Consider the following 15,056-nt stretch of genomic DNA (forward strand, 5'->3'; position numbering starts at 1 on the left):
CCTGGAGGAGAGAAGGTGGAAAGCAGTAAGAAGAGCTGTGCATGCCGCCTGCCAGCCTGGCACAGTGGGAACGAGCTCTTGCTCTTTCACGAGCCAGGCTCCATGGAGCAATTCAATCCCTTCCGCAGCGCTGGACGGAGGAGAGCCGGTGCAGCATCTCCCCCGAGCTGCTCGAAGCGCATGTCCCTCCTTACGCAGCTGCGATGCTGGCATGACGCTGTTAAATACAGCCTGGGAGAAGAAGCAGGGAGCTGAGCTGCAAGGAGATATACGTAGGAGAGAGAAGTGTCGGGGCGAGGATAGTAGGGCTGTGATTATTTGCCAGAAATCTGTTTGAGACCCACAGGCAGCAAGTTACGATAAGAAAAAGCCTCGTGTGTGGACCTTATTCCTCTGTTGGGAATGCATCTCTTGCATTACTCTGCATCACCCCCGGCCAGGAGCCAGGCATTTCCAACGTGCCACCTGCAAGCGCATCGTGCAGAGCGAGGCATGCCAGTGGGCCCGTGCTGTGAGCCCACTGGATCCTCTCAATTACCGAGCAGATGGGTTTGCTCCCTGCCCCACCGCTCCTCACCGCTGCCGCCAGCCAGAAAATACAACGAGCAGCGACGGGCTCGGGGCGATGCCAGAGCCGGGGCGGGGGGGAGAGGTGCCCACGGAGATGTGGGGTCTGACATGGGGCATCTCCCAGGGGTGGGAGCCACCCGGCCTGGCTGGCACCATTGCTGGTTTCCATGGAAACCCAGCAAAAGATGTGCTTCCACAGAGAAGCCACCAGTGAGGCAGGGTGGACCGCAGGATGGCCTCTAGTCCCCGCTTCAGTGGCACGGGGCGGGGGACTGTAGGGCAGAGGGGACACGTGAACCTGCTTTGGGATGAGCCACTGCGGAGCAGGTGCGCCATGATGCCTTTGGGGGTGCTGCCCTGGAGGGAGGGGGATGTTGCTGTGATTTATTCCCCACCTGGGGTGTGCTCGGGAATTGCAGGGTGTGCCACAGGGTTTCAGAGGGGCGGCGGGGGCACCCTGGGGATGCAGAGGGAAGCCCTGACATGTCCCTGGGATGCTCAGGCCCTGGCTGAGATTGGAGCGGGTCCCAGACAGGCTTCCCAGGCTACCAAAGAGGAGAAGCCAGGCTGCTTCATGGGGTTTTCAGGGCGTCTCTTTTTCCTTCTTCTAAGGGCTTCTCAGATTTTAATATTTCATTAAGTTGCATGCAATTTTCTCTCCACGGCCAATGGAGAGAGCACAGCATCTCCAGGAGGCGATTCATCCCGTCCAGAGGCAGGTAGCAAGAGCCACGTCCTGGATATCTCCATCAGCCCTGGTGCAGGTGAGACATCCAGCTATTGGAGATGCAACGTCCCTAGCTCAATGGCTTTGAGCTGCCTGTGACAACACGATCTGGGAGATGTGGCAAAAAAAGGGATTTCTCCTGCCTCATTTCTTCTGCAAGGCGCGGCAGCTGAACTGCCCTCGTAGAAGGCAGCTTGGGTTGGTGGAGGAGGGAGGGAGGCAGGATTCGGCCCACAGGTACCATGGCCCCCCACACCAGCAGCTGGAAGCCAACGGCCACGGCTGGGATTAGTCACTTCGGGCTTATTTTATTGTCATGGGAGGAAAGCAGGGTGAATCATCGCATCTGAAGACAGAGGTGTGCTAGGGTGGCTGCTGTACCTTATGCTGCCTGGGGCTCTCTTCTGGCTATGTGCTTTACAAAGGGCCATAGGGCTTGGGGGTAGAAATCCAACTTTCAGGCACTGGGATTCAGCTGAGCTGAGCCTATGACCATCCTGCATGGCCAGAGCACAGCACCCAGTCGCACTACAAATGGGTGCATCACACCCTAAAACCAGAAAGCAAACTGCCAGGAGGAGGACCCAAGCATCGTGACACCCAGCCCAGGGACCTTGCTGCTTCCCCACCCTTCCTTACAAACCTGGGCTCCTCCTGGCCCCCCGTGCCGTACATCCCCCTCTCTCTGTTTCCTGGGACTTGATCCTCCCATTGCCCAGGATTGCTGGTTCCCAGTGGAAAACCTGCCTGCAGGGAGCAGTACCTGCTCTGACATCCTCCAGTGTCCGCAAGGAAGGAGAGCACCTAACAAGGATGCTCTTCAAGGTCATAATATGGACTAGATGCGCTGTGCTAGTGTTGAACTATGTGTTGGTGCAGAGGCAGTACTTTTAGCGGGTGAGGGCTGGGAGCGCTGGTGTTGCACACCGCTGGGCTGGCCACGGTGTGCGGGGACGGAGAAGCCATGGCTGTGGCCGTGCTCTTGGCTCCACAGTGCTGCCTTTCCCAGGGTCTCCTCCGGTCCTGTGCTTGGACCAGGAACCAGAACCAGCTCGGCAACGCATTCGTCCTCCGAGAGCCTCAGTTGCGGATTGGTGCTTGTCTTCACCCCCCGCTCCCTGATTCAGAAGCTCCTCAACACTGTTTTCCCCTATCATAGAATCATAGAATCATTTAGGTTGGAAAAGACCTTTAAGATCATTGAGTCCAACCATTAACCTAGCACTTCCAAGTCCACCACTAAACCATGTCCCTAAGCGCCACATCTACACGTCTTTTAAATACCTCCCTGCTTAGTGCCCTAGCTGCAAGGCTGTTAGCTAGGCTGGAAGGGGCTTTGCTTGTTCTTCGAAAGATGACCATGATGTAGCTGTCATATTCAATGGAAATTTTTTTCCAAGTATTTTCTGGGTGGGACGGGATCTTTTCCGCAGCTCCAGCAGAACTTTTTCATTCCTCCTGCTCTCCACCTGAGGATGCTGTGGGGATTTCGACCATCTCTCAGCCTTCGCTGGCGTAATTCCCAGGACACTGCTGCTCATGGCCATTAGTTTCAGTGCCCAGGTTTCCATCAGCTGCGACTGCAGGCTTAGGTGCCTGACAGCTGGATAGGGGAGGGTTTTGAAGAAAATAACATTGACGGAAGTGAATGCAGGTGGCAGCTGGCTCTGCCTGTCCTAGCTGCTGGTGGGTTTCTCTGAGTTCAGGATGGAAAATCGCTCGAGGCCATGTACAGCCCAGGGTGCAACGCTGGCGACCTCTGATGAGCCCCCTGCTCAAATTAATCACCCTGCTCGGAGCAGACAAGGAATAATGAAATGGGCTGTGGGAGATGCACTTAGTTCAAACGAGTGTGAGGGACACGTGGTGCCCAGGCGTCTCCTCGGCGTTGCTTGTGCGTTTTGTCTTTGGAGGTAAAGCAGAGCCGTGTGGCTAATTAAATGGAAACATAATCTCCCGACCTTTTTTGGGTTTCTCAGCTAATCCCGATTCAGCCCTTGTAATGCCTTTCAGACTTAAGGCAAAGGCACAACTCCCCAAGGAAAACCAAGCCACGGGGAGGAGAAAGGCAGCTCTCCCTGGGATGCTGCCCATGGCCTTTGGCAGATTTTGGCGTCGGCCCTTCCGCAACAAGGATGGGCCCAGGAGGGCATGTGGGTTCCAAGCCGCGGGGCTGGGCTGGGGAGGGGGCAGGCACCCGCCGCATCCCCCTGTGGCCTCGGCTGTCCCCAGAGGGCATCGCAGAGGAGGTGAAGAAGTGAGCGGAGAGACTCGGATTACAAATGTACAAGCATAGGAAGCAAAGATATATATTCCCTGGATATTAATTGCCTCTAAAATGTTGTCCTTTTTCCGGTGAGCAGATACTTTAGGCAACTGGATATATGACAGGAAGGAGACTGTGTCAGGCAGTGGGAGGACGGGCACTGCAAGAGGCAGCTGGACACCACCAAAGGGCTGGGCGCTGCGTGTCGCTGGTGGCCAGCCCATTGCCGGAGCATCCCGACGGCCCTTAGACCTGCTTGTCACGGACCCCGTCCCCCACTGAGGACACTGCCGTCAGATGCTGCCCTCTGCTATGATTGTGAAGACCCCGTCTCCAGCACAAATACCCGGCTGACTTCTTTTCTAAAGAGGGCTGTGACCTGATGTATGCCTAGAGTTTGATTTCTTTGGGAGCATTCTCCTGCTTCTCCTGCTCGCTCTCATCACCGTATTATTAAGGGAGAGAAAAAGAGGGTGCACGGTGTGGCTGTCTCCTCTCTTGAGGAATAAGCAGGCTTTATTCTGAGCTCTCCATGCTGAGGGTCCTGCTGGGCACACTGGGTTTGAGAACTTAATTCAGAAGGAAACCCCCACCAAGCCTTGAAACCCTTGAGTTTAAACAAGACTTTTAAAAAAAGTATATGGCAAAAAAAGTGCCATATAGCATCGTGGTCTGTTTTGAACTGGGGAAGGGGCACCATCTGTCCCAGCACGCGGGGACAAGGGGCAGAGGCTGGGCAGCAGGATGCTGCTGGGAATAGCCACCACAACGTAAGTGGAGATGTCCGTCACATCATCAGCCTGTGAAACAGGAGTCACTGAGGAAGATATTTTGGGGACTACGCTGAAAGTAAGGGTTAAGACTTTTTTTTCCCTGTGGTTTGGAGTGATGTCTCTGTGCAGACATTGCTGCAAGGCTCAGATACCCTCAACTGGGCTCTGGGGATCAAAGCTGCATTTTGGGGGGGGAGGCTTAATATGGCATAAAATCGCTTCTGTGTGAGGGCTAATGTGCCAGCCTGTTCCAGGCAAGGCTGGCACCTCCGCTGGGAGCTGCCTGGGCCACCCCTGCCGTTAGGAAGAGCAGGAGAAGGCAGACCCCGGCGCGGGGGGCTCTCACACCAATACTTTAGCACAGAGCAGCGGGAAAACCAGCAACGCGCCTTCCCAAAATGACAAAGCCTTTAGTTTCACCATTTTCTAAGTGAAACGCTGCAAATGTTGGCCTTGAACTGACCTTTGGTCATGAAATTACCTCGCCTCAATTGAATATCAAAAACAAACAAAAAGTCCTGAGTGTGGAATGAATTGTTTTGCTCCACCTATGGGGAGGTTTTTTTTTACTTCAGTGGAAAAACTGAAAACCCAGTGTCACATTGGCTCACCCTGAAATGAATTTTTATTCTGGCTTCCCATCATTAAATGTCAGCAAATGAAGAAGAGCAATTATTTGAAGAGCATTTTTATGACATGAAAATGCATCTCCCCATCACCACTTCTGCTGGGATTTAGGTGGTTCTTTCTTTTTGCTGAGACTAGGGAAGATCAGTGCATGATGTTGGACCGTAGTTAGACCTACAAAACTGGTGGGGCTGACATGACAGGGTCTCCCAGCCTGTAGAGAGCCTGCGGCAGGGTCCCCATGGGTGTGGATCTCTTTGCGGTGGGAATTGTGATCCTCCTGAGACTGGGGTTGGTTTTTTTTCCTTTAAACCTTTGCTCCTGGAGTCCAGTGTTTTATAAGATGATATAATCTTACTCATCTTCCTTTCTTAATGTTTTTAGTTTTTGTGGTTTTGCAGTCAAGCTTAAATGGACAGAAAAAAAGCCCAAAGAAGAAATACTGTAAGATCAGCAAGCAAATAGAAAAATTAACTAGTGTTAAAGCTGAGATGCAAATGCACAGCCACAGAAATGAAATGAAGGGAGATTCTGAGAAATTTTGACTAGTGATGTGTTGCTTCTCCCTGACCCAAACCACCTTGTGAATGTGAGCAGCACGTAGCAGCACTTCTGGCTCCATCATCCCCTGGCCTCTGCCCGGGCTGCTGCCAAGACCCGTTATTGCTCGAATTGTGCCCCTCTCCTCTGGCCCCGACAGTTAAATCGGTATGCCCAGCACTAATCCCACTGCTTGCGACATTAAAAAGCGCTGTGCCCTGACCTGCGTGCTCCCCACCCATCCTCTGTGCTCTGCGAGCCTTTGGGTGCCTTTCACAGCTTCCCCTGCCCAAGACAAACATTTCCACTTGGGAAAATGCTAGTGCAAAGTTTAAGTGCCCCAGCGTTTTGCACGGTTTGTTATTTGTGTGCCTAGTTGCTTTTTGTGCCTGGTAAGCCTGGGGCAGATGATGGCTGTAGCATCTGAGATGGCCCCGTGGCCTCTGCAAGGTCCGGAGCCAAATCCTTGCTGTTCCCTGGACTTTGCCTACATTGGCGCATTTATTGTTTTATTGTATTATTTATTCTACATCGCTGCTTTGTTGGTTTTCCCTTTGGGATGCTGAAAAATCAGCACATTTAAATAAAGGAATATTTATTTAAATTGAATAAATATGGCACTTGAATAAAATGGCACTTGAAGTGGCTATTGACCTTCCTATCCACCTGATAGGAAACAGTTCCATGAATTACCCTCCGGAATAGCCCAGACGGCTCCCGGGGTGGCTGCCGACCCGGTACCTTGTTGATGTTCAGCAGCCGAGTTTCACAGCAGGTTCTTCCCTTCCCTTCAGTCCCTTTGCTTTTTGGGATGCACAGGATGGATGGGATGAATGGGATGGCCTCATCCACACCTGAGACACAGATCTCATGCTCCAGCCTGGGTGACCCCAGGTTAAACCTCATGGAGTGAGCCGGCCCAGAGAGAGATTTACAGCACCAAATCCCATCCTGACCCTGAAGATGGATATTCATATTTCACTCAACAGGGATATTTACCTACTTAGGAAAAAAATTATCCAACACTAAGTGCTTTCTTCCCCGGGCATGTTTTTGCCTGACAGTGTGTGTAATCCTAATCCCTTGGCAGGGCTAAGCCAGCGTCTGAGCAGGCAGGTGCCTGGCACGGGGAGGGAGGCAGGGTCTGACGGGGCACTGGGACTGGAGAAGGGCTGGAGACATTCAATGAAGTGGCTGTGGCAGGAGAGGGAGAGAAAGAGTTGGTGTAGCTAAGAGGGATCTGGGTCCCTCACCCTTTCCGATGCCAAAAGCTATCCGTGGACCATGAATTTTGGGGCAGAAGCTGCCGTGTGGGAAAGCTTAGGTCTGGTTCAGAGGAAGATCATGGTGGGCTGAAGGTGGGTAGAAAGGGCTGGAAGATGCCTGTGTGTCAGGTCTCCGGCTGGGACCTGGACATGGGGTCCTCCCCAGCATTGTCCTCCCTAAAGGCTGAACTTATCCAACTTCTAATTTAGAAGAGGGATGCCAAAGGAAGAAGGAGCTGGTTTATATTTCCTGAGAAAAGCCGGTGCCTTGCACTCTTCCCCCAGCCAGGCAGGATTAAATTGCAGCTCTGGGTATGTACAAACATCCCCTTGTTTTCCCAGCACTGAGCTGGTCTAGGGGGCTTACAGGTCATTAGTGAAGTTTGGGTTGGTTTAGTAGCAAAAGGGTGACTCAGAGAGCAAGTTCAGGTTATGTTATCGTAGGATTACGTAGAGTTTTAGATGAAAATCTTATTTAAAGTCCTTGGGTCTTAGCCAGATGTCAGATCCCCCTCCGAGCTTCCACCCGACAGGGCTCAGCTGCGATAAGACACCTCTCGAACAAAACAGCTTTTACTGTGGGCAAATAAAGTCGAGCCCTGAATGCCATAGAAATATAAAAGACAGTGGTTCAGTATAGCCCATGACTCTGCTTGAGAGCTCTCAGGGCGGAGGGCTTCAGCTCCCAGTTAGCAGCAACCTAATCCAGTCCACCCATTAAACCCCCCCAGTTTGAAGGGTTTGAATTTGGCCCTTAAATTGAAGGATGAGCAGCAGCTGGTGGGCTGCTCATGGGGATTTCTCCGCTCACGTTTAATGCAGCAGCCGGGAGCCCAGGAGCTGGGCTCAGTGCGCTGTCACTCTGGTTTCATAGCAAAGAGCATCCTTCATATCCCTGATGGTGCGAGGCGAGGTCTGCTCTGCTTTAGCAGGGCTCTTCTTCCAAAATCAACCTGCTCAGCCTCCAGCGTGCACATCCGTCTCTTTCTCTGCCCACCGCCCATCTCCTGGAGCTGAAGTCTCCCATGCCTTCTCCGGAGCCAGTAACCCCATGGGGACCGTAAATAAATGTTTTTGCTCTGAATTAAACCAGAGCACCCGAAATTTCAGCCTTTGCTAGCAACCCTGGGTGATGGCGAGCTGAATCTCAGGACTGCTTGTTGCCAGCATCCCCCGTGCCATTGAATTCTTTAAAATGGCTTAATCTGGGAAATACTGCAATCTCTCGGCTGACTTTGCATGGAGAGAGATCCAGGTGGCATTTTGCAGCGCTAGCAACAATCCTGTTATCCTGGCTGCGTCTTTTAAACTCCCTTCAGTTCGACATTCCTCGAAAAGATGAGACTGTCAGCTCTGCAACTGTCGGCGCTAAAGAAATAAGAAGTTTTAGAAAATCAAAATCTTTGCAGGGAAGAGGGAAAAAAGCAGTGCACCAGCAACTCCATAAGGTCTGAGAAGTGTTAGCCCAGGCACAGGGCAGCACCGGGGGAGCCTCCTTTCCCTGGCTGCTTGGGGATCCCAATGGGAAGCAACGTGAAAAGAAATGATGAATCCATGTAAAATCATGGCTATTTTGGTGGGTGGAAAATGAGCTAGCTTCTCAGCCCACTGGGGAGATGAAAATAGCATCCTCTGGGGCTTTTCTTTGGAAAATATTTGGAATATTTTCAGAAAGAAAAATAGGAAAAGCCAGAGTTATGTTTAGTAACAGAAGCCAGTTGGCTCCCAAGCTGGAAGACAATGTGGGTAAGAGTCATTTCAGTGCTCCGAAATCACACGTGGCTGCACACCGGGATTTGGTTTCGAGCGCCGCAAGGAAGAGCACCCTGCAGAGGACGGGGGATCCATGCTTTGCAGACTAAGTTTGGGACCAGTAGCTGTGGTGGGGACACACGGTGCTCCTGGTCCCGGCAGCAGCCCTGGGACGCGTGGGCGAAACACGGGTGGTCGCTAGTGGGGCAATGAAGCGCGCTCCTCCCCGGCGGCCTGGAGGGCCCTTAGCCTTGTGTTGCTCGTTAGCATCATTCATATTTTATACCTTTTTCAAGCCTAATGATACAGGAATGCTGGAGGTTCATAAATAATATCCGCTGGTGCGAGACTGCATTAAAGCTTAACTAACTTTCTTCTGGGTCGAGCGAGTGGCCACAACCGCAGCCCTCAGTCATTCCTGACTCAACTCCGCTCCCCCCGATGAGTTGGTCTCCATCATCCATCGCTGTCCTTCCCATCCTCCATCATCTCCTTCTCCATCTTCCACCGCTGCCCTCTCCATCCTCCTTTATTGCCCTCTCCATCCTCCATCACTGTCCTCTCCATTCTCCATCATTTTCCTTCCCATCCTCCATCATCTCCTTCCCATTCTCCATCATCTCCTTCTCCATCCTCCATCGTTGTCCTTCCCATCCTCCATCATCTCCTTCTCCATCTTCCATTGCTGCCCTCTCCATCCTCCTTTATTGCCCTCTCCATGCACCAGGCAGCTGTAGGGGATTGCGGCACCGTTGCACCCTGGATGCAGGAGCAGCCCTTGGCTCCACCAAATACCGACGTCCCAGAGGAGCCGTGCAGAGGCTCAGAAGCCGCCGGCCAAGCATCTCTTTGCACATGACCTGAAATTCAGGGATTTCTCTTGGACTCCTTTAGGAGAAAAAGGAGCTGAGCACTCACGTCTGGTTCCCTAGCAACACTGCTGCTTCTAATTCCTGATTATTTTTTTTCTTTTGGGGGATCCTTCACGTGTTGTGCTCTGAGCCACAGCAACGCACCATCCCCGGAGCGTAGGAGAACCCGGGCAGGCGGCCAGCACTGGCGCGTCCACGGCACGGCCAGGGGCAGGCAGGGCTTGGAGGCAAACATCGCTGCAATGGGTACCAAGACACAGTGCCCTCCTTTTGCAACCCAAACCGCCTGTTCTTCAAAGCAAATGGCATGTGTGAGAGCGTGTAACCATGGGGAAACATACGCCAGTGCCCTCCCCAGCCCTGTGGGTGCTGGGTGATGATGTCAAATCAAAACGCAGGAAAAACGATGGTGCTTAATGGAGCACCGAGCTCTCCGCGACTAATGGGTGATTGTCCATGCACACGGGAGGAATTATTCAATAAATCAGCCATGAACATCTCAGAGAAGATTACTGCAAGTAAAAACAATTATGTACTTAAACAAGGAGGGGAAGAATTTTAAAGGCATATTTAAAATTATTTAAAAGTGCGCCACTGCTTGGAGGAGAGTTTCCTCACAGTGGTGGGGCAGAAATACGTCTCGTTACTGGTTAGGGTGGCTCTTTGCTGGAAATGGTGGTTTCATGCTTTGCGGGTTTGGGTCACACGGGGTGAATGCTTTCCATGGGGAAAATAAATAAAGGTCTGATGAGGACAAATGTTTTGGGGGTCCTTTAGGTCAAACATGAAGAAAACTCTCCCAATATTGTTTAGAAAGGCAAAGTGCAAGAAAACAAATATTTCAGGGCTTCTCAGTGTGGTATCCACCCAAAAACCCAGGAACGCACCCCACTCCGCGGGCAGGGAGAGATGGACCCACCTCTGCCTGATTTCTACAAAGAGGTTTTGGGGGTCCCCAACCTCAAAAAAACCCCAAATCTAGGGGCAAATGCAACATGCACAGGCTGCAAAAACCAATCCACAAATGTCAATTTGGGACCATTTTTCTGGTGGGGACCAAATGCTCCCAGGTCCCACCAGTGCAGCTGCACGATGAGACGTGCTGTAGGGAAAAGCCCGACTGCGTTTCACAGAGATTCTTTGCTTTTCTGTAGCTTTTGTTTCTTTTTTCTAAGCAACATAATGGAATTTAATACAATGCCATATCTGCACTGGAAATTTCTTTTGCAAGTAGAAGCCTGCCAAAAATGTATGATTTAGCTCTTTCAAATTTCTAAATACACATTTGCATGCAAATTTGTAACTTAAAATTATAAATTTAAATGTGCATTTCCCCTTTGCTGAAGTTAGGAGTGTTTTCCTTAAGCCAGAAACATTATCCTCATTATTTGACCGAAACATGTAAGAATTTCATTGCCTATAGAATAAGCGTTCTGGCTATTTAAGGCATATTGAAAAAAAGCTTTCTATACTACTCTCTTGGCTTCATTTCACAACAAATGCATCATTTCCGATGACTGGCATGGAGCAGGAGCTGAATTTCAAGTGTGTCTAAATCCAGATGGTTTATTCCCTGTGCGGGTGCAGACATGGCCGGGAAAGCCGAGCCGAGCCTGCTGCTCCTCGTGCCGGGGGCAGAGCCCAGCCACGGGATGGATCCTGCTCCTCCCAGCGACTTCTGGCCCTCCCGGCTCAGGCTTTGCTCCTTTTCTTTGCACTTGCGACCAGAAGGGATGAGGTTGTCTGGTCGTTCGTCCCCTGCGCTCGTCCCCGCACGGAGCGGCACAGATTGGCGCCTGCCTGTCCCCGAGCACATGTGATGACGCTTCAGGCCTTGATGTCCACGTGCATTTCTATGTGGTTTTAAAGGCAATAAGCCCCAAAAAAGCTTCTCCTTTTGGATTTAAGGTCCCAGAAGCTCCCATCATCCCTGTCCGCGTGGCCCCGCATCCCCACGCTGTTTTGGGTGTCCGCAGGTGATGCTCCAGCTCACCGACTGCCAAGTGCTGGGTCCCTGCCCCAGGCTCTGAGCATCCTGGTGTCACGGTTTGCAGTTCAGCCCTGTCTGTCTTAATCTCTCATCACCCTGTATAGAATCATACATCACCTGGGGCAGATCGCCTGATCTCACCCGCCCTGTTCCCATCTACTCCTCCCAGAGCCAGAGTCAATCCCTTGGGAAAGGAAAATCCCCCCCAGGGCATCGCACGCCATTACGCTGGTCCTAAGGGTGGTAGCTGGGCTTGCAGCAGCAGAACGAACTCCCACCTGGAGCTGTGCCAGGCAACGAACGCCGAAGGATGCTCCAGGTGTTAATCACAGGACTATTTTGATCCCTTCGTTGTGGGAAAATTGCTTTGACAATTTTTTTTTTTTTTGGTGTAAGCACAGCTAGAGTAATTACTGGCGGGGGAAAAAAAGAATTAAAAAATCAAATGTTAACATTTATATGAAAAAGGTCTAATGATGATTAAATATTTCAATGGATTGCTCTTTAGTAATGCAAAACTAATCAACTTCCAGATGATATTTAAGAAGCAGAGAACAGTGTATGGTTTAATATCATAATTTCAATAGGCCAGGGTTTAGAAGACAACTAATTATAAAATAATCCTTTTATGTTGTGTAAAACATCATTTTAAAGCAGATACTCCTGACAAACATGGGGTTTCCTTATTGCTGGAGGTAATTAGCTGGGTGCTGATTTAAAATGTGATTGTGAGTGTGGAGTGGCTCCTGGGATGCGCTGAGCTGATGGAGCTGCTTTTGGGGTGAAACCTCCCGTCTTTGGGCTTGGGGCGGGGTCTGTTTTACCCCAAAGGGTGTTTTGGCAGCACAGTGTCTCACCGGGGCTGCTGGGAAGAGGGATGGAGACGTGCCTGAGCCTGGTGCCGGAGCACAGCTTGGTGAGAAAAGGGCTGATAAATAATATAGGCGAAGCGGCCGTGTAACGCAGCCTGATGTACCCTGCGGGGCCGTACCTGCACCCTCACCCAAGGCAGGAGCCTCCTGCCCCTGGGTTGTAAAACCAAACCATTTCCACAATATCCCAGCAAAACATCCCACGGGATGTGTTTCGGCGGAGGCGTGGGGAGCCGGACCTGGCTGCGAATCCCCCAGCAGACGGGAGCCTGGTGCTTTGCTTTGCGCCCCGGGTGGGATGCTCTGAGCTGATGCTGAGCAGCAGCGTGCAGGATGCTCCCCAGGCCCCCGCCTCTCCTCGCAGGCAGCTCTGCAGAACGGGCAGCACCATCTCCTGGCAAGAAGCACAGCCAGGCAGCCCCTCGCAGCCCCTGCAGCACCCCGGTTTTGGGGCAGGAGCCGGCTGGGCAAGGGGGCACTCCATTTCTGTGGTCTCACGGCCGAGGTCTCGCTCCTGCGGAGCCTGCTCTGGCTCCAGCAGCCACTGACAACTAATTGGAGCCATAATTAAGGCCCACTCTGGGGTATTCCCACCCTTCCTGAGGGCTTTCCACCAGGGGCAATTTTCACCGGGTTTTTCCGCTTTGCAGCTCCATTTTTGCCCTCCTGAGAGCGATGGGAACCGGTGGCGGGAGCACCAGCGAGCAAAAGTTAATTAACCTGGAATTACCCCCCTTAAAGCTGGTGGGAAAATACCCCCAAATGACCCAAACATCAACAGGTCAAGAAGGGGATTCAAGGAGCTGGATGGGAGCGACACGAGGGAAGACACGCAAAGGGCATTGCACATAGCAAGCACAGAGGCAGCATGGCTTCAACTGGTTCCTTGAATTATAAATACTATGGAGTATATTTAGGCACACTTTGCTTCTGCCAGCCCGATAAGCACTGCAACACAGCATGTTGGCATGGGGCTACTCCCCAGGAGCACAAGGAGGGATTCATTCTGTGCCCTGGCACGTAAAATGGGGATCTGCTGAGCTGCCTGCGCTGCCTGTCTCCCTGCCCTCAACAGCAGGTGAGGATGCTCGGCCAGGGGTCGGTGGCACAGGCTGCCGGGGATGCAATCCATGCCCTTCCCACGCAGTTACAGTGCATGCATATTTCATGGCTAGTAATGGGATTTTGCTGTCGATACCACTCCTGGATTTCTTTCCACCCTGCTACGTTTTCAGGTTAAATAAATGTAAGTCTTTGGGATCCCTCCAGCTCCAGGGGAAGGAGCCTTCCTGGGTGAGCCAGCTGTGTCCCGCGATCAGTGGCCAGCACTGGTGCAAATTGCAAATTGCAATTGCAACTTGCCCAGTGCAAATCCCAACCTCGAGAAATCATCTCTGTGAGCCCATCCAGGGCTCCGAGTGCTCGCTGCAGCCTGACCAGGTGTCTTCACCCTGTGGTTGTCCCCATCTCTGCCAGCGGCCTTTGGCTGAGAGGGACGGGGACAGGGATGGGGAGCGCAGCCCCGGCATCACCCACGGCTCTGTGTGCAGGAAGGCACCCACCGGGGACCGCGAGCATCCCTTCCCAAGGGGTGGGAGATAAAATTTCTCCAAACATCCTCCTCATGGTCCCAATCTGCTAATAGCCCAGTAATCCTCTTATGGGCGTCAGCCTGGGTCGCCTGTAGGAGCCTTTGTGTAATGCCGGGGAGGAGAAATGCATTTTCACTACAGCAGTGGAACGCCGGTGCTTGCTGGCTGCCGCTGCCCCGGGACAGGAGCGGGATGGCGCCCGGAGCTGCCCTGTGCCCACAGCTGCTCCTGGTGCATCCCGGCTTCAGCCGTGCCGGCCCCTGCCCTCGCTGCCCTTTCAGGGAGCTCCCTCGCAAGGGCAGCTCCCATTCAGGCATCCCCTTGCCTTGGCAGCCTATTTCGGGCACACTCCGCCCCGACTCTATTAATAACGCCGCTATCCTGTCCAGCCTCTCTGGGCGATTAAGCTCCCACTTAATGCTGGGCTGGCGCCAAGTGAGCCTCCAGGAGGATGAGGATGAGGATGAAGATGAGGATGAGGATGAGGATGAGGATGAGGATGAGGATGAGGATGAGGATGGTTTGGCAGCTGGTAGGGGTTGCCAGCCCCGATGAAGCTTCAGGACGTGTCCGACCCCCTTCAGCCCCCATGGGCTAGGTGGGGCTGGCTGGGTGCATGAGGTCCTCCCCTCTGCTCCCCTCCCCTCTGTACTGCCAGCGGTACAGCACCCACGGGATTAGGACTGATGATCTGGTGCAAGAGGACTGTACATTTATATATCTGTAATTCATTCCTAAAACAACTACTTTGCTCTGCAGGTAGCACAAAATGAAGTGCAAACTCCAAAGTGACCTGGATTTTATGGCAGAATCAGGCAGCAGTTTGGCGCTGAGTGCCGGCAGATGGAAAAGAGCTGTTTTCCACCCTATCCTAAATGCTGGGGATCGGTGACGTCGCCGATGAGGCACAGGGTGACACTTCCCCCAGCGGTGCCAACACAGACATGGCCGTGCCCCAAGGTGTGACCCCGGCGCGTGGACTCCCAGCCCCAAAACCCAAACCCAGTCCGGCTTCTTCCCCGGGAGGCAGGAATTTGCTCTTTTTTATCTGCAAGACCTTGCAAGTGCCAGCTCGGGGCCTTATTTACATTTTTTTCAGGAGCTGTGCTGGTTGCACAGCCCTCCTCAGCCGGCTGGTCCAGCTGCAGTCTGCGGGGCCAGCACGGGCGATGCTGCAGCCCGGGAGAGGGTTTGGGGGTGCCAGGCCCCC

Source organism: Mycteria americana, chromosome 8 (assembly GCF_035582795.1).
Source record: "Mycteria americana isolate JAX WOST 10 ecotype Jacksonville Zoo and Gardens chromosome 8, USCA_MyAme_1.0, whole genome shotgun sequence".
Taxonomy (NCBI): Eukaryota; Metazoa; Chordata; class Aves; order Ciconiiformes; family Ciconiidae; genus Mycteria; species Mycteria americana.